Consider the following 19,737-nt stretch of genomic DNA (forward strand, 5'->3'; position numbering starts at 1 on the left):
AATACATAACCTTCTTTGTAAATCTGGCCTCAGCATTCTAGGTGATTGTTCCCCAAACCTGGGAGACAGCACCTATGATCAGGCTGTTCCATACAGGATGAAAATATGTCACTTGGGCCAAAGTCCTATCCCACCTTCTGTGTAAACTAATGCCTTCACAAAAACCTAGAAGTCAAATTATAAGCATAGGTCATGAAGCAGGAGATGCCCTGAACCAAGCACTGTGTATCACTTAGAAGTAGAAAATTACAACTCCATAGTGAATAATGCACTTAAATATGAGTCATACTTGGGAAAATTAATTAAATGAAGCATTGTTTATATTAATTGAACAGTTTTGAAGACTTCCTGAAGTCAGGTGTCCCATTAGCAAGCATCGCCTAATGGACTGTATTTCCCCAGGGAGCCTTGCAGCCTTGGCCTGGCACAAGGAAAACAACCAAAGAGGTTCTGCAATGCTGTGGCTCTGCAGTGCTGCACACAACAAACTGTGTCTTTGCAGGAGCCTCACCAACTCATCCCTGCTCTTGGCTGCTGTTTCTATGGGCTCAGCACCTGCTGGTTCTTCAGCCCAACTGGAAAATCACTGAGAGAACAGCTCTCCTGAGCACAACCCAGCAGAGACAGGGGTGATGTCCATCAGCTGCTCTCAGCATTGGGTCTACCTCTTGTGGAGGCACAGAGGTGAGTACGCCCTGAAACAGCTCCTAATCCTGTGAGAGCTGGATGATATGGTGGTGGTGCTGCCAGCTCTCTTGTTGTTGCACAGGCATATCCCTGCTCAAAGCTGGGGATATGTAAAGAATATTTTGGAGAAATGCATGTTTTATGACTAAAAACAGATATGGGAGATAGCTGTAGTTGGACTTGGGCTCTTCCTGGTGGCAGCAACTGCAATCTGCTGTTCTGCTCTCAGATGAAAGCATATTTTTGGTGTAGCTTGAGGTTTTTTTGGGGGTTGTGCTTGTTTTTTTGTGTGGGTTTTCTTTTGTTGTTTTTTAGGGGGGTGCATGTGTTGTTTGTTGGTTTGGGGTTTTTTGGTTCAGTTTGTTGTGGGTGTTTTCTTTTCTTTTTCTTCTTTTATATATTTTTTTCCAACAGCACTGGCACCCTTGGTGTTGCCATGTGGCAGAGCTCAGGAGCTACTCCAGGGGCTGGCATGGCACGTTCCCTGCATGGTACACAGTGCTCCCAGGGCCCCTCCTCGTCCTGGGCTTGCTGGCACAGCCCAGTGCCTCAGCGGCATCATTGTTTGGAGCCTGCTGGCTGCATGCCACCCAGAGGGTTCCCTCATCATGCCAGCAGCTTTCCCGTGCTGCACTGATCCTACCCAGCCCCTTGAAGTCCCTCTCCAGGGACTGGGCAGGGTGTAATGGAATTGTTTATTGGGGAAGGCAAGCAGAGGAAGATGAGGCTGTTGACAAGGTTCCAACCACCAAACCGGTCTGAAACCGTGTGATTTGGCACAGTGCAGGAGCTGTAGCTAGCAACACAAAAGATGAATAATTGCAGGTTGTGGCATTCATTCTCCCAATTCAAAAATGATTAAGCTCTTGGTGAGGGCAGGCAGCTGCAGGTTTGGGCTGCCTTCATCCTCCTGGCAGTCACAAGCGGCAAGATGGTGTGGCCTGGTTGGTGAGTGGGCATCTCTCTTCCTTCTGAGAGCAGGGCTGCCCTGGGGCCTCGTGGTGCCCCATGCTGCCATGGGCTTGGGAGGGGATCAGTGCACAACACGAATACTGAGTGTCCTCATTTTCTTGCTGCTCTTTGCTCCACCCAAATGATCAGAAGGGATGTAAAGCTGCAATGTGGGGGTAAGTCACAGCTCCCATATGTGCCTGCTTTGAGGACATGGTCATGAAAGAGGTAGGAAGAGTGAACATCAACCATTGGCTCAAAAGAGACATGCCCAGTGCAGCTTTCTGCTGCGTTGCTGCCTTGAGACACTTCCCAGGCTATGGGGCCAGAGCTCTAGAGGGGTTAATGGGCTAATGGCCCTGCTTAGATCAACTTAAGTTCTGTATTTGAAAATAGCAGGTCTGTTTAACGAAAATGAAATGCTTAATGGCTTGGGAGCAGGGAGATTTTTGCAATGTTAGTGAAGGGGCAAGTACAAATAAAAGGGCTGGTTTCCAATTAGAAAATGGTAACCTACATAAGACTGTTCTTATCAGGATTGTCTTAATCTAATTTCACACTTTCCTCCAGTGCTTGTCAGCTACTACATGTGCCTATACATGAACCTGTCCTTGGAAAAGAAACAGTAGCTGTTGCCAGTTACCGCAGAGGGCTGGAACTGCACAGGAAATCTCAAGGATACTGCTACTAAGTGTAGGAATGTGGACTTTGGGATCTCTGCTTTATGTTTTGAGCTAAATCTGAGAGAGTCTTGCTATTAATCCACAGGGACAATGCTTTGATGTGGTCAATGTGGCACCTCAAAGCCTGAATACTGTAAGCAGGAGGCTGAAGTTAAAACAACAGGGAATTAAACCAGCTATGGATATCTCCTATTTCTGAGTCGGACTTGCGCAGATGTCTTTACCTTTTGCTGTATACACAGAAGTCCTCTATTTGAGCCCTTGCTCTCAGTAATTTTGCTGTATTTTCTAGAGAAAGCATCCCCCAACAGTTTGTTGTTCTAATACAGAAAGGCAAGGACCACCCAAGTTTTCACCTGGGAGACCGCTTTTCTGCAGTGGTTTGCAGAGATCTGAGAGAGACTACATCCATTATTTTTTTTCAAGGTTGATGGTAAAGCATATTTCCAGGCCATTTTCTATTCTCTCTTTGCAAGAATTAAAATATTGCATACTGAGCTATGATTCACAGCTCTGTCATGCAGCTGTGAAAAGCATTCAATATATCTAACAGTTAGGACTCCTTCTACTCTATGGAGAAGGTCATATCTGGCTAGCAGCCGTTTATAAGATACAAACATTCATTCATTTTGGAGTTGATTGATAACAGCTTGAAACTGGACAAAGTTCTTGCTTTGCTAGACTGCATATTTCTTTCTTGCCTTCGTTGTTCACTCCAAGATCCCTGTGTAATACTTCTACATTATTTTCAGTGTCATTCTCTGCACCTTTTTCTAATTTCCATATCTTTTTTTTCCCTTTTCTTTCCAATGATATGTTTTTAAATTTCTTCTGTATGCTTTCTTTTTACTTTTCTGATTTTTTTTCCCCCATCAGAGTGTTGTGTTCCCCCCCCCCCCCCCCTTTCTGTTTTTGTCATCCTATTTTTGTATTTTTAATGTCTCTGGGCATATGGTACAGTTGAAAATAATGAAAATATCAGGAAAGTCTTGTATTTGAAAGAAGAATTAAGTGCAAAAATAGAAAGGGCTATCCCAAAAAACAAACAGGTGAAAAACACTGGTTTGCATGGAGTGCAGGTATCTTGTTGCATTTTACTGTGGGAGGCCACAGTCAGGACAGTGGGTTGAACTTTATGGACAAATTGAGAGCAGTCTAGAAGACACTAACACATAAGGCAAGGTAGAAGGAATCCAGCTGGGCACTAAATCTGTCTCATTAGGGAGGATAAATACCATTGCTGAGTGCTCTTCAAAAGAGAGGACATGAGGGTGTGGTTGGAGCCTCCAGATATGGTTAGGTAGTTTGATTATGACAGAATAATACTGGATTTCTTCTATTGCCATGTTTTGGGGCTTTCCTGTGTTGTTACACATACCTGGATGGGGCTGTAGAACTTTCACCCTTGTTTTGCAGGATAAGACGGCAGGAGGGCAGGCTGGCAGCCAACAGCACAAGCCCTCACAACTACTGTTCTCAATCTCCACTTTGGTCCCACTGCCAGTCCTCAGCAGTGTTATCTGCAGGTAATACAGCTACAATTCCTGCCTTTCTTGAAAGAGTTAACAGCTAAATTCTTTCCTGAAGCAGGCTCTGAGGTCTCTGTGAGAGTGTGGCTACAGATCTGCAAGTAATGTTACATTGCTGTTAGGAAGGCATGAGGGATAAATCATCCTGACTCTCTTATAAATATTTGTCGTTATAAACAGAAGCAAACAAAACTGGAGAAAATGTGAAAGATTCATATTTTTTTCTGTCATTATAAATTTTCTTTGAGATGAAATATCTTTTAAAAAATGCTTAAAACAGATACTAAAAATAGCAGACATGCAGTTAATAATTCTCAGGTTTGGGGACATTAGGGAATAAGAAGTTTATCTGCTTATTTGCTCATTTTTTTGGCATCAAGAAACAACAATGCTCACAAGCCTCTCCTCTTCAGGGTTGAGAGAGCTGCTAGTGCAAGGCTGTGCTGGGAAGTTTGCAGAGATTCATGACTGTCAGTAGCCAATTCTGTAGGAAAAGTGAAGGGTCATCTTCTCAGAATCAGGACAGAGAGGGGTGAGTCCCAGAGTGCACTACTCTTTCACCAGCACCTCATATGTGGGGTGAAGTACAAGGAGAGGGCACTAGTGCAGGAAACCCCCCTGGCCCCTGCACTCAGGAGAGTGTGGGCTCTGTGACCATGATGCTGCAGAGCTGTGTCTTTGTGGCTCTCCACAGTCCCAGGTGCAACAGGACTGGAAATTCCCACCAAAGGAAATGCAAACACTCTTGGAGATTAAAATAGGCAGAGGGTGAGTAGGATCTATGTACCACTACCATCTCCAAGGCATAACTGTTCCTTACAGCACTTTGTTCCATTTAATTTTAAATGACTCTTTCAGCGTGGCTTTCCCTTCTTCCTCCAGTAGGCTTGGTTCATTAGGTCCATTAGTGCAATTAGAGGTTTGACACAGCAGGTCACTTGAAAACTTTAGTCCAAAGGGTGTTGCACTGACACTGGGAAAAATGTGTGAGCAAAATATGAACATTGGAGTGTGACATTTCCTGGAGAAAATGTCTCATATCATGACAAATTGTGAGTGTTCATGTGGCACTGTGGTCCTATGGTAAGCACAGCTTGTGAAGCTCTGTGCTACAGCTGAGCTGTGTGGCAGAGCATCCTGGGGCTAAATGCTATCATGTCTCCCTGCCACCTTGGGCTTAGCACTCATATCCCAGGGAGATCATCAATGCAAGAGAAGGAAGCTTGGTCCCTTATCGGGAGAAACAGAGGCACTTGATCACACAGAAGCAGCTAGCATGCCCCCACATCCTCAAAATGTGCTTGTGGGTCAGTGGCGTCACACACGGATGCCTGCTGGGGGTGGTGTACCATGAGCTGAGTCCTACCATGGCTGCACTTGGAGAGCAAGGTGTCTAGGAGTGACTTAGGAGACAAGTTTCAGGTTCCCTCAAGTTTCAGTTTTCTTCCCTCACACCTAGAGGGGAGCTGGTCAGCATGTGGGGCAGCTCTGGCATCATTCACACCATGCTCCAGACTAGGACTGAGCTATTTCTTGCTGCACATACTTGGAAGAAGTATGTTCTCTATGGCATTCTGCTATTCTGCTAATAATATTTGGCTGCATTGAAGGACAGTCAGTACAGTAAGAGGAAGATCACTTTTTTAGGGCAAGATTGACGGCATATGCTAGAGCTGTTATAGGAATGTTGGCTGCTTTGGGTAACTAGTTTGTTTGACAATGTGGGAGATGATCATGATCCACTTTTAGAATTCAGTATGGAATAATACATGACAGCATCTCTTGATGTCAGTGGGAAATGAGCCTATTTATGCTAGACAGAACTTGGGCATGGCAAACCAGCACATCCATATGCTGCACAGTATTATGCCACCCTCCCTGTGTACTTTTCTAGTTAGTTCCTTAGGATTCAATATACTCAAAGCAGAGGCAGGCTCTGCTATGTCTCTGGCACTTGTGGAGGCAGAAAATCCTGTTAGAAGCATAAAGCTGCCCAACTCCTCGATTGCTTGTTGCATGCTTAGTGACATCAATCACTACTATGCTGCAGCAGCTGGGGATGGTGGAAGTATGCCAGAAGCATTTTAGGTGCAGAGCAGTGCCACCAGGGTGCATGGCCGCAGTTTGGAGCAGGGGTTTTACTGCAGTGGTGAAACTGCAGTCTTTGAGTGCCCACACCATGGAGGAATGGCTTTGTGGGAGATGTGGCTGAAGGGGTGCACAACTCCACTCCAGCCACAACATTTTACAGCCTGGCATGACGGCTTAGACCCCTGGAAGGGTTTCCAGTTGGGTTGATGTGCAGGACTGTGAGCTACTGCAATTGTTCATCTGTCAGGGAAGGGACAGGATGTACACTGTGGTAGCCATGGTTCCAAAGGCCACAGCTACGTCCAGCTGCTATTCAGCCCATAACCAGCATGTGCAGAGTGCATACCTTCAGAGAGCTGTACAGACTCCTTGACTAGTTGAACATCTATGAAACTTCCAAGGATTTGAGCATTGTTCTCATACAAACTTTATTAAATTGAACAAATGGTTCCTTAGACCACATGAGCCATCACAATCTCAGTCTTTTCAAAATACATCAGGCACCACATCCAAATTTGTAAGCCTGGTCAAGCAGCTGCACCTTGCACTGTGTATGCATGGTGTGACATGGGCTGTCACTCCCTGCCAAAGGCCAGGAGTGAGTCAGAACTGAGGAGAACGGGAGAAAGCACTTCATGGAAAACAAACAAACAAACAAACCCCCTCCCCCCCAAAAAAAACCCTAGGTGATGCTTCTGACTGTACAGGCTTGTGATATAACTAAAATGCTGGTATTAGAATTTCCTAGCCAATAAAAAATCCTTTAAAAGATTTCTTTTATGAAATCTTTAAAAAGATAAATTCTGTAACAAAAGGAGCCCTGCAGCCCATTAACAGGATGTTTATTCCTCTGTTTCATTTAGTTAAAAGCACTGCAGTGGAGACTAGTTCCTAAAACAGTGTGGATTGCTGCTGTTGGAATGCCATCAGCCATGCTCAGAACAGGAACAGCCTTCTGACAACTTTACAAGCTGCTGCATTTCCCATTGCCATGGAGATAGACCTGAGCTCGCTTAACACTGGGTAATGGGCTCTAAAATTGTCACTCCTTATATTTAAAAAGTGCTGGGGTAACATTAGGTGGTAGTAGTAGCAATAATAATGTTACATCTTGTGGAATATAGACTTTGCTGAGTGATTTTTATAGCCGTGTTACATTTGTGTTTGCATTTTAATTAGTTGGGCAAACATAACCCTCTGTTGTGGCTTAACCTGGCAGACAGCTAAGCACCCCACAGCCGTTGGCTCAATCTCTCTCAGTGGGATGGGAGAGAGAATCAGAAAAAAATGTTAAAATCATGGGTTGAGATAAGTACAATTTAACAGAACAGAAAAGAAAGATGATAAAAAATAATGATAAGAGGATATACAAAACAAATGATGCATAATGTAATTTCTCACCACCTGCTGAACAGTGCCCAGTCAGTCCCTGAGCAGTGGGCCACCACTTGCCTGGCCAGCTCCCCTGAGTTCTGTTGTTCAGCAGGATGTATTCCATACCTCTGTGGCAGGTTTAGGTCAGCTGCCCTGTGTCCTCTCCCAGCTTCTTGTGAACCTCCAGCCTCCTTATTTTCAGAGTAGTGTGAGAAGCTGAAATGGTCTTAACTTAGTGTAAGCACTGCTCAACGACAACTAAACCCATCACTATTATCAACGTTATTCTCATCTTAAATCCAAAACACAGCATCATACCACCTAGTAGGATGAAAATTAGCTCTATCTCAGCTGACATCAGGACACCCTCCAATTTGTATTGCACTTACTGACCACCGCATTGCAGCAGTTGGATACTACCCAGACCCAGCAACAGGGAGAAAATCACTAACAGGTTTGAGGAAGAGGATTGTTTGCTTTAACTAACCAGGCATATGGACACAACCTGCCATTTATTTTATCATGACTGTCCTGTTGCACAATCACTTTCCATTAGTTTAGAAGTGTTTGCTTGACCCATTGCCATTCAACATATGATAAAGTTAAATATAATTATGTCCCACATTAATGTCCTTTCATTTTGCTGTGTTCAGCCATTTCCAGCTTTGCCCTAGTTTCACAGGGTTCTTAGTTGTACTGAAAATGTTTCCTCTGGCATCACAGTAACATCTAACTAATCAAACAATACTGGCAAAGAAAACTATGCTATGCAGATAAACTTGACCATGAGAATTTAAACTGTAAAAAAAAAAAATTTAAAGCTTATAAAGAAAAACTGTGCTTGTAGTCACAGGCTGAAATTCAGGGCTGCAACAAAGAAAAGAAGAGTTAGAAGCCATCTTCTCAAACTATGATTTTGTGGAAGAAACCTTCTACACTTATCAAGACTTTTGCAAAAAGCAAAGTGCTCATATGCCAGTCTTAACCTCAAGATATTTTAATAGGTTGCTCTTGAATTATTTACTTTCATCAAATTAGCAGAAGAGTATTTTTTTTCATTCTAGTATCAGCTCTTGAGAAAAAGTATTGTACACCAGAAACTATTGTGGGTTTTTATTACTGCAGCATATTAAGATATGATCTTGAAATGCTTTTAAATCTGAGCAGTGAGTGTATCAGTACTTTATAGCAAAATTAGATGTATGGTTTTGATTCCTGGAAAAATCTGGCCCTTTTAGAGGCTCTGCCAACATCTTACACTGAAATAATGCTGAAATTAACAGTGTGTAGCTATGCACCACCTTACTTTGTCTCTTCGTGTCCTGATTATTTTTATTTACCGATCAGCTGTTTTGTGGGTAGATAAATGGGTTTTGAAGTTATTTGCTTTCAACACATCCTTTGTCAATTCTCTGTCAAGTTAAAGACAAAATTCTGTAACCATTTCCCAAAATCTGACTTGCCTCCTTATGGTGCCTAACAGCATTACTCAGAATTCTTTCCAAGTCTCTGCAGAGTTCCTTCTAGATTCATTTAAAAATATGCCTAAACTTTGTTCATTACAGTAAGAAGTAGCTCTGTGTCAGATATTGGGTTGCAGATTCAGGCAGTAATGAAGAAAGCTAGTGCTCCTTTAGTGGAAGTCATTAGGTATGCAGCCAATTTCAGACCTTACAGTCTTCCTCCAGGCTATGCTTGTGAGACTCAAGGTTGTTTTAATTATATTGTTTCTTTCAAGCAGATTTTATAGGAAAAGGATGGCACTGTTTTCATCCAGTGACTATTTTTTTTCTATCACAGAGGCCAAGTAAAAGATCTCTGATGGTGAATCAATTGCTGCAGAGTATTTTCACACCCAGTTTCTTATGGGGCTTGCGTTTAAGAATTGGAATTATGGTTTAAAGAGGTGAGCTGGTGCAGACTGCCACTCGCAGAATGGTGTTCAAGTTCTCCCAACCACTGTTAAATCAGCAGCCACCTGAGGTACTATTTACAGGCACTGCCGAATTAACATAGAGTCTTTTGATGCTTAGGAGACATTGAGGGCTGGAGTGGCAAGGGTGATCTTCAGAAGAGTCAGTCAGAGCTTTAGGAGTTGTCTTTCAAAAGGCTTGTCTCTCTTTCAGAATGATCCAAACCCTACATGCCCTTTCCTTATGTTAGCTCACAGGTTCAAACTCTGTCAATGGCCAATCTCTCACTGATTTCAAAGCAACAAAGTTTTAGCATTTAGAGGATATTGCTGTGAAGAATAATGATGCAATATAAACATCTCTGTTATAAATGCAGAATGTATATATAACACTTTCAAAGCATTTATTTAAATCACCAAGCACTGGTGGAAAATAGGTCTCCAAATAATATAAAGAGTTTGGTGCATTAAAGTCACAGACTTTACAAATATTGGTAGTGTTTCATAGAATGCATTTTTAAGTGAGCAGTAAAAAGTAATTAGGCATATTGTTGTTTTAGAGATTTAATCCAACTTCCACTGCAGTCAATGGGAGTCTTTACACTTACTTCAATGGGGACTGAGTTGGGACCTGAAACGTTTGAAGACAGGAAGGGAAAAAGAAGGGGGAGCAAACCTGTGCAAAATCAGAATTGGGAACTTCATAAGTCTACATAAAATGCAGAAAACACTTGAGACAGAAGACATCTCTTCTTAGGGAGAAAGCATCTACTAGCCACAATAGAATAAGATTCTCCCCTCCATATGATGCCTCTTCTGTCACTTGGCAGCCATATAATGAAATCTAAGGACTGTCATTAATGCAATGTATAAACCTGTAATAGGCTAAATCCTATAGAACTTCTGTTTAACTGATATTTAAGCCAGACATGAATGCTATCAAAATGGGCAGATGGAAAGCTTTGATACATACTTTATGGTGTTACTTTGATTGAAGGCATTTAGTCTTTAGGGTGGAAATTGGAAAGATAAACTATTTGGGGCATTTGCAATTACTTACAAGAATTGTGGATGGTGTATCAAAATCTGCACTGCAGACATCTGAATCTAGGATTATCAGCATTTAGTTTCCCTCTTGATCGATGTGCAAATATATAATGACTGTGAAGATGTCCAACTGAAAACAGTGTCCTGGATGAATCTTTAAACTTGAAAGTTGTCAGGAACGTATCTGAGGAGAAAAAAAAAAATATATATTATGCTTGTTACAAGATTTTAGTGTTATTTTATTGCATTCCCCCCCTGAGATATCAGAGCATCTCATTTGCAGCATTTTGTTTACTGCAGAAATGAGACTGCAGCAGACAATTTGTCATTACCAAGTCAGACTTAGGTTTGTTGCTTTAGCTGAAATCTAAATGGAATAGCAGAAGATGGACATAAATGAGCTACTGAGAGGTCTGGTGGAGTAAACAACCCCTTTCTTTCAGTGCAGGAGGAGAGGCAACAGGCATTAAAATGATTGGCCTGATGTCTCCATCCAGTTTAAAAGTGGGACTGTAAAAACCAAATATGACAAAATACATTCTTCTCTTAAAACATACTTTCAGTCTAGGAAGAAATGGTATAAAGCTACAGAAGGCAATGATACTTTCATAATGTAAGTGATGGCTAGTAAGGAGACATGATGCAACTCACTTCAGTGACATGGCAAAAATAAATTTCCAAGGATTTATAGCAACTAGAATATTACTTCTGGTGATTTATAAAGCTGCACATAGATCTTCCCCCAGACAGTCAGAGGAACCAAGCAGAATATAGCTGTAATGATGTATTACAGTTTGTTTGACCTTGCTCATCACAAAAGTAGAGCCTTTAGATCAAATGTGTTTGCACCAAGGCCAGCTCTACCCTCCCTGCAATTACTTGCCAACTGCAGCAGGGCCTCAGAGAATTAATTTTATAAGCATTGGACATTGGAAAATGCTTTTTTGATCTTTCCACTGAGATGCAAATACACCCCATTTTCAAGGGAAAAGATTATTTCTCACTACCAAAAAAAAAAAAAAAAAGAAGGGACAGAATATGAGGTCCCTTAGCAGATCATAACATGGCAGTGAAACCCTGGGGAAAAGAGTGCTTTGAATTTTGCTGAGTGACCACTGGATGCCACTGTTGTTCCACTGACATATAGTGGAGTGTTACTTTCTGACTGGCTTGTACCCCTGAAGAGAGGAGCTTAAATAGCGCCGGTGTGCACGGTGGTCCGCAGAAAATAAGCGGTTAGTTTTGGAATTATTGATGGCTTTTACTGTTCTCACAGACTTAACTCTTCTGCCTTGCTCTGACCCCCTTCTCGGCAGGAGCCACAGCACCAGTCTCTACCTTCAAAGGCCTCAGTAGGCTACCCCCATCTTTTAACCCTAGAGGAGCAATTTCAAATCCACATTTTGGTCATGCAGAATGTTTAGGTGTTTTTTCAGAAGAGAAGAATGACCTAACATTGGCCCCCAACAAACAGTACACTCGCTCAAAGTGGGAAGCTGGCCGGGCAGATGCCTTGCAACTGACTCATCCTCCCACTGCACTACAGTACCATGGTCCCCATCTGATAGAGGCTGCAGTGGAGCTCAGAGCCTCTTTTAGCAGTAAGCTCAAAGTTGAATGTCAGAGAGATCTGAAGACTGGAAGCAAACAATATTTTTAAATGGACTTTCCCCCCCTCTAAATTAATGTGTGGTGTTTGTGTTATCTTGCTTTCAAAAGCTTTTTACCGGTTTTTGACATTTACAAATGTATATATGTATTTGAAACCAGACCAGTTCTGCCTCTGCCTGCAGGATCATGGGATGTGAATTGCTGTATTTCTTAGCATCCTCAGGTCCACACGTGTCCACATCTCAAGATCTGCTATCTTTCAAAGCCCACAGGAAAAGCCTGTGGCTCTCAGGACATAACGCAGTGCTGATGAATTTCCAGGATTGCACCATGGCTCTGCAGACCTCCCCATGAAAGGGCTTTCCTTCCACCTCTGTGCAGTTGCACCCTGTGACACCTGATCTGTGTATTATTTTATGCTGGTGCTTCCCATGATTAAATTCCCACTTAGAGCTGGCACTGAGCCCTGCTCCAGTAATACAAAGCGTGAGCAATGGTGATGCTTGTGAGCCCCTCTGCTCCCAGCTTTTCTTCAGGTATTTTCCTGTGAAAGCTCACTACACATTGTTCATCCCTTGCAGTCTGTGTTGTGCAGACATGATGTGTTGGGTTGGTTGGTTGTTGTGTCATTGTTATTTTTGTTCGGGTTTGGTTTTGGTTTCTAGGAGAGAACTCTGCCAGGAAGGAATAGATGTTCCCCCTCTTTGTTGCTCTAGTTGACGTTCCAGCACAGCTGCCTCCAGCAAGCGATGAAGACAACAACTGCAAGTAGTAATGTCTTAAATCCTCTGTTCTAAAACTTTGCACTCGATCAGGTAATTATGTTACATTATGGCACCTAACAGTAGTACTAAAAAATAAGTTTTCCCTTGTCCTGTAGATACAATAAAAGGGAAATATAGGTGTGTTTTTTCTTATGAAACACACATACGTTCCTCCTTCTATTGGCAATTTCACAGACGTACGCAATACTGTATGTTTGAATTTCAAATCAAGATTGCTAACCTCACTTCATGACTGTCTTTCAAAATCCAGCATGTGTACATGTGTCAACTGGAAAGCTGACTGTTGTCCATGTGGATATGGAGATAAAAAATGTGGTATAAGTTATGATTGAACCTAAACCAAATCATCTCCATGGCTTATATTTTCAGCAGGTGAAAATGATTTCAATATAAAACCAAACCTTTTCCACCATGCTCCCTAATGCTATTTATTTGAAAAAAGGACTTCCACCCCACCCCCCCAAACTATGGGCTGCTTCTGTTCTCCACCCTAGCGGTTCTTTGGCTACATTTGAAAAGGACACTCCTTAAGGTCTTGTAAACCCAAGCACCCAACATAGAATACCAATTTTCATTTAAAAGGAACTTGATATAATAATCTAAGTGTCCTAGCAGCACGTCACAGACTAGACAGTGACTAAACAGGGTGTGTAACACAGTTGTTACCCTGCCCACAGTATGGAACATTAGATGTTTCCACAAGCATTTATAGAAATAACTTCAGCTTATGGAGTGGGATATTCAGGTGTTAGCTGGAATGCAACCCACGGTAATAATTCTACAAAAATTATTTCACTTAAGGACAGTTTTAAAGATCTAGTTGTCGGGCTCAATTTGCCTTTTAAAGCAGCTCATTTTATCTCTTCAAATAACAGAAAACCTTTCTTAATCTATTACCCTAGAGAACAGCAAGAACAAGTTAATCATTGCTGTCTTTCCAATTCTGGACAGAGGGTTATTATGCTAGCTGCATTTGTTATGTTTAAACTTTGTGTGTGTCTGAGCAGTTTCTTTGCGAGAGTTTCAGACTAAGGAAAAAACAATTCACGTTACCAAGATTTTATCATTATCTTTAAACATCCAGAGTTGTAAAGATTATCTTCTTTTTGGTTGGTTTGTTTGTTTGTGTTTCTTGTTTGGTTGGTTTGGTTTTTTTGGTTGGTGGTTTTCGGTTTTGTTTTTGTTTTGATTGATTGTTTTGTTTTTTCTGTTGCAGGTGCAGTGTGTAGGAGGCATGACAGGTATCTGCAGAGACAGCATGTCTTAGCAGAGCTGAGAGATACTATTCACTTCCATACTGTTTCCCTTGAAATCGACTTTAAATAATAGGCATTTTATTTTATTTTATTTGTAATATATTAACTTGAATATTACATTTTTGCAAAATAGTTTCCTTTCAGCTGGTAATCTGCCTTAACATTTCCCTTTTGTTTTTCTAACAGGTAATGGTAATAGTGCACCCAAAGTTTAAGTTGTATGTATGAATTGTATGGCAGACTGAGGGGTCATGTAGAATCACATACACAATTGCTTCTTTATGCCTTTGCTGAGTTCATCCTAAAACAAAAAAAAAAAGAAAAGATTTAGATTTAAGTGTCTTTAAGAAATAAACTCATCCTCACTCAGACTATACTCCACTGGTGTGACAGGAAGCATCTCCCCTTGGAGAGACATTGTTGAAAACTAGTTGCAGCCGAGGATGCATAAAACTGGAGTATCAGCTGTGTTTACCATGGTTAACTGTAATTTAATTGCTCTGCAAGCTAGTCACAGACCAGCTAAAAAGAGAGGCTTGAAATCATTAAATTTCTGACACTTGGTATTACTTTATGGGCCTCAGACTGAAAGGACTGTATACTGTGGTAGAATAGGATTGTACAATTTTTATTTTCCTAAATATTTTACTGTGTATGTGATAGTGGTATTTGCCTTAATTTGTCTCTTCTGACAAATTAAGTGTATAATTCTTTTTACAATCCATAAATAATGCTGCAATAAATTATCCCATAGAAGGAGAACATTTGTGCTTTCATGCAGCATCATTCTTAGTAGCTTCAAGGCCCATGCTGCTCTACAGGAGCACAAAATGAATGGTAAACTCCTGGGAGAGTGCTGAGGCATGTATCTATTGAGATATAATGTCCTAAGGGTTTGAAATTGGAGCTAAGAAAAGAAATTACAACCTTTAGTTGTGGAATGGAGTTCCCTGAAAACACTCTTAGAAGTTCAGTGCCTCAGCTCCCATGTGTTTAAAATTATAATACCACTCCTGCTCACTTTATTTGATAGTCATTCAGAGGTTGGGGCTGTGTGTTATTTTGGGGTGCTCAACAAGAACACAGACATGTTTACTTGCTGACAATAAAAACCATCTTGTTTTCATGACGGAGATCAGATAAACCAGAGACTGTTTCTGTAGACATCACACTAACATTCCTCAGTCGCTGCCTTCCCCTGAAATGCTATTTTCAGGTTTTTCACAAGCTCTGGGAGCTTATCTTCATTTCCTCGATGCTACTTTTTGATCTTTCTCCTTTACAAACACATTACAACAGTTTTAAACACCTTTGAGCACCTCAGTGTTTGGTAATAACATTTACTCAACTATCTCAGCAGCTGTCTAAATGAGAGCAGTTAAATGCTCAAGACTGTGATGTTTAGCCCTACCTATAATGTTATTTCATGAGTACGAGATGTTTAACAAATTTTTGGAGCTTTTTCAGATGCAGATTGAAGCAGACATGCAAAATATTGCACACATTCTCTGAGCATGGTGAATGTGAAGCAGGGTGGGAAAAAGAATGACTGTTTCATAGCACAAGTTGCTATAGTTACTAAAGATCAAATTTTTTCATGAAATATCTGCATCGCTGAAACCCTTCCACAGAGTTTAATTCAATGGCATTTTTTGCACTGCTTCTTACTTCATGGAAGTAGTCTCTTGAGCTAGAAATAGCCTGAAATATTTCAGAAGTCAACCTGGATTGCTGCAGGCATTGTAGCCATCTAATGTTTTATCCTCCTCCAAAGGTCTTTGGGGTAAATCCAATCACTTTCCTGGTGCCTGCCTCCCATAATGGAAAGTAAAATTTCTGTGGCTTAAATGTCTGTATCGTATTTGGAAATAGCTATATAAGGTTAATATCTGCTCCCATCTTTAACCAGAAATAAGGCTGCAGAGACAGAAATGCAGGAGTGTAGCTCCGTGAAAGGGACGAGTGATCTAATGTTGCATTGTTGCTAAAATTGGGAAATCCTATTCCTCTCCTGATTCTTCCCCCCCACCTTCTCCTCCCCTGCATTGTCTTTAACTGGATCTAGCATAGATGGAATTAAGCTGTTGGAACAGCAGCCCAACAGAAAAAGAAAATTAATTAATGAGCTGAACTGACTCATACGAGGCTGCAATAAAAACCAAAACCCATGCAAAAGCACACCAGTGTAGACCACTGTGAAACAGTGATGGCCTATGGTTTAGCTGGCTTCTTGTCCCTCACAGAGATGCTCTTGATCAAAGGGTTTTGCTGTAGTTTCTTGGCTGTGGAGTCAGCAGCCTTTCTGTGTTTAATTGTCTTGGGTCCGTGATGCTTAATTTGCATTCTGTGGCACCGGTTAGACACAAAGACTTGGGTGGGGGACACTCAGACCCGGAAGCAAGACCATCTCATCCCAGGGTTTGGTCAAATCCTTGGGGACAGAAAGGCATCTTTTTCTCTGCTTTTTGTAATCTAACACAGATTAGACTGAAAACTCAGTCTGAGTGTGAGAACAGGGGGAACTTTCAGACAAAAGTTGCGTGTCTTTTAGAAACTGAGCTAAGTGATTCTCATGTAGAGGGACAGGGGGATAGAGGAGGGACTAAATTGCATGGTTTGGGCTAAGTATGTAAACACCATGTAAACCCTGCTCTAGGTCTCTGCATCTTTGGACCTCCAATGGACATCAGAAGCATCTGTTAAGGTTACTGCATGACTGGAGTTTCTAATATGTGAGCTGGAACTGAAAACAGACCTTAAAGTGCTTACCAGTGCACAGCACAACCCACAGACTGGCTTATCAGGTTATTTTTATGCATCTCCACAAAAAGACACGAAAGCCCTATGAGCTGGGCTTTGTCAAGACACAGTTCTTATATCAAGAGACAGTAAAAGAGTCACAGCCTGCCAGTGGCCTATTGCATAACAGGATCAGACGTTTTAATGAGCTTCTGCTAGTCCACGGTTCATCAGCTGTGCAGATTTGTAATGAAGCAGGACACTGCTATAGAAACCACTCCAGCAATCAGCATTTTTGAATGTACTTAAGAAGATGAGTTTGAATTGAAATGCAAACAAACTCTGGATCAGTTCATCTCTTTCTGAACTTGTTTGCTCTCCTCTCTATGTTACAGTTTAATCCAGCTTGAATTTAAGTTTTGAGAGGTATTTTATCTCATTGCCCAAAGCATTTAGTTTCCTTTGGTTCTTTAACATTTTCCCTATTATAATTTTTAATCCCAGTTTTCAGTAAAGGATTACAAAGAAGAAATGATAAACACATCTTCAAAATGTCTCTAATATTTTTTCCTATAAACCATGTTTATAAAAGAAATGAGACAAGGGAAAGAGGAATGGCTATGAAATAACAAACGGTGTTTTCTAAACTGCTCAACTATAAGGCAAAATAAAGTGAGCCCAGGTAAATCCATCAATTAGATTCAAGCAAACTCAAGTAAAGAAGGAAAAACCTTTTTAAGGAGTTGTACTTTTAAAATCTGGGTTACTGTTAAAGACCTCACATTCATTACAGATTATTCATGATGTTTCACTAGAAATGTTTGATGTTATCCTTTACTGTATCCCCTAGGAACCAAAACCTCCAATGATACCACCCTTTCTCTACACCACATTCCTACCTATATGCCACTTTGTTATGAATCATTTCAGAAGGGTTTCTTTTGATTCTCACTGGTTTATGAAGACTATGTTATACCAAATGGTGCATTACTAATAAAGAACTGTGTTGGGCTACAGTTCATAGGATAATTTTTTTTTCTGATGCCATTGCCAAATGTTTTCTACGAAGACTCCTCCTTTCCTGGCCAGCCCTTTAAAAAAAGTAAAAAAAAATCATAAACCAAACCCAACCCATGATGCACAGCAAAGTGCTTGGGGACTTCCCTTTTGAATAGCAGCAACTCATGAACAGCTGCTAAGATCAAATGGACAAAGGGAATTCAGCACCACCCACCCCATGTATTATCTTTTAAAGCCCCAGCAGATTAATCCTTCCTGTGAACAAAGTCTGTTGTCTCACTTGCCGTTACCACTAATGTATTTTATTCTCTGTAAGTCTGCTTCCTTCAGAGTGCACCTGCAGCAAAGCTACAGTATAAAGGTCCAAGGTCTCTGCAATTAAGTCATAAAATGCAACATTTTTTCTGCATTTAAAAATAATGTATTGTTATTAACAATAGTTATTTCTCTGATTGCAAAGCTACTAAAGCCAGAATAATAGCCAGTATTTCTGTAAGCTGCTGGAGTCTGCTTCCTACTGAGCTAAAAACCAGTTTACTAGCCCTGTATAAGTAACTTTTATCTGTCTGGCGAATTAGCTACAGTCTGTCCATAAATGAGAGAAACAGCTTTACTTCCAGTCTCTTGACAAAAGGAGTATATATCATTCCTGGGAGCTAAATTTTGGTGAAAATGTTGAAAGGCTGGTTTTGACCTTACTCAGCATTTTTCCATTCTCAAGCTGACCTTTGAAAAACAGAAATGGTGGGAAAAAAGATTATGGAAGCAGAGCAAGCATCTTGTAAGAAATGCATGGAGATTCATCACAGTTATATTTGTGGCACAACCCCCACACAATGCTAATTTTCTTTTGCAACTCCATCCCTTGTACATTAGAGTATCACTCTGGTGATTCTAACAGTGGAAATACTAATGTATGGCCTGTGTCCTGTGTTACCACCTTCTTACACTGAAAATACGGAAAAATAATCAAACTGTAACAATTTGGGGAGAATAACCAAATTTATGAAAGGGTATATAACTATGTAAACTATTAAAAATATTTGTTTTATCCCAATTGCTGCTATTTCTCTGTGGTGGTGGCTTTCCAGTCATAACAGCCATCCTGTCTACTGCCTTTTAAGCTTCTCTTTTGACAGTAACTGTTTTGTTATTTCTTGACCAGGATTAACACACCCTGGCTTTTGGCAATTTGTCAAAAATAATCCTCAGTTTCTTCAGCTGGCTTGTGTTCAGACTTTTGTGATTATTTGCACTAGGTCCTCCAACAAGATTCTCTTGTCAAAACTAAACTGTAAAGAGAACATTGGAGTAATTAAGATAAATTTACAGAGAATGGAGCTGAATAGTCTTCAAAGTCTCATAGTGACAACTTTAGAGTGACACATAGGTCTGAGAATTAGATATTACACGTGTACATGATTGCAGAATTTGATGTACTTGCATATGAAGGTGATAGGTATCAAAAAAGTCAAGAGGATGTTACTGAGGGATTGAAGGCTGCACTCTTGCAAACCCAGTAATGAAAGTAATCAAATCCTATCTATCATGATTACTCAATTACTTTTACTGACTTCTATTGTAATTTTATTATAAGCCTCACTATTAGTGAGGTAACGCTAGACAATTTAACTGCTCTTCTCTGGGTAGTAAGGCATGTGCCAGACTGGGTGTCTTGCTGCTCCTCCATCATCACTCCCAGCCACAGAGCAGACTGCTAAATATGTGAGGTCTCCTGCAGGGAAGCATTTTTCTGATGTTTGGACAAACTTGCTCTTGGTGAGGTGCCAGGAATTCCTGATGTAAGCTAATTGCTCAGATCAGCAATACCTTTGTTTCAGACAGCATAGAACAGCTCTTCAGATCAACTATGAAGCTGTCTTCTTTAAAGTGTATTCTAGAGAAACATGGTTTTTGATTAGATGAATGACATGGCATAGAGAAGGGCTCCTTACACTGTTGTGTACAGCCTCTTGGGAGAAAAAGAAAGCAGCAACATACAAAGAAACGTAAGGGCTAGTTTTAATGCCGGAGTTTTTCAGAACTTGTGAC

Source organism: Dryobates pubescens, chromosome 11, assembly GCF_014839835.1.
Source record: "Dryobates pubescens isolate bDryPub1 chromosome 11, bDryPub1.pri, whole genome shotgun sequence".
NCBI classification, from domain to species: domain Eukaryota; kingdom Metazoa; phylum Chordata; class Aves; order Piciformes; family Picidae; genus Dryobates; species Dryobates pubescens.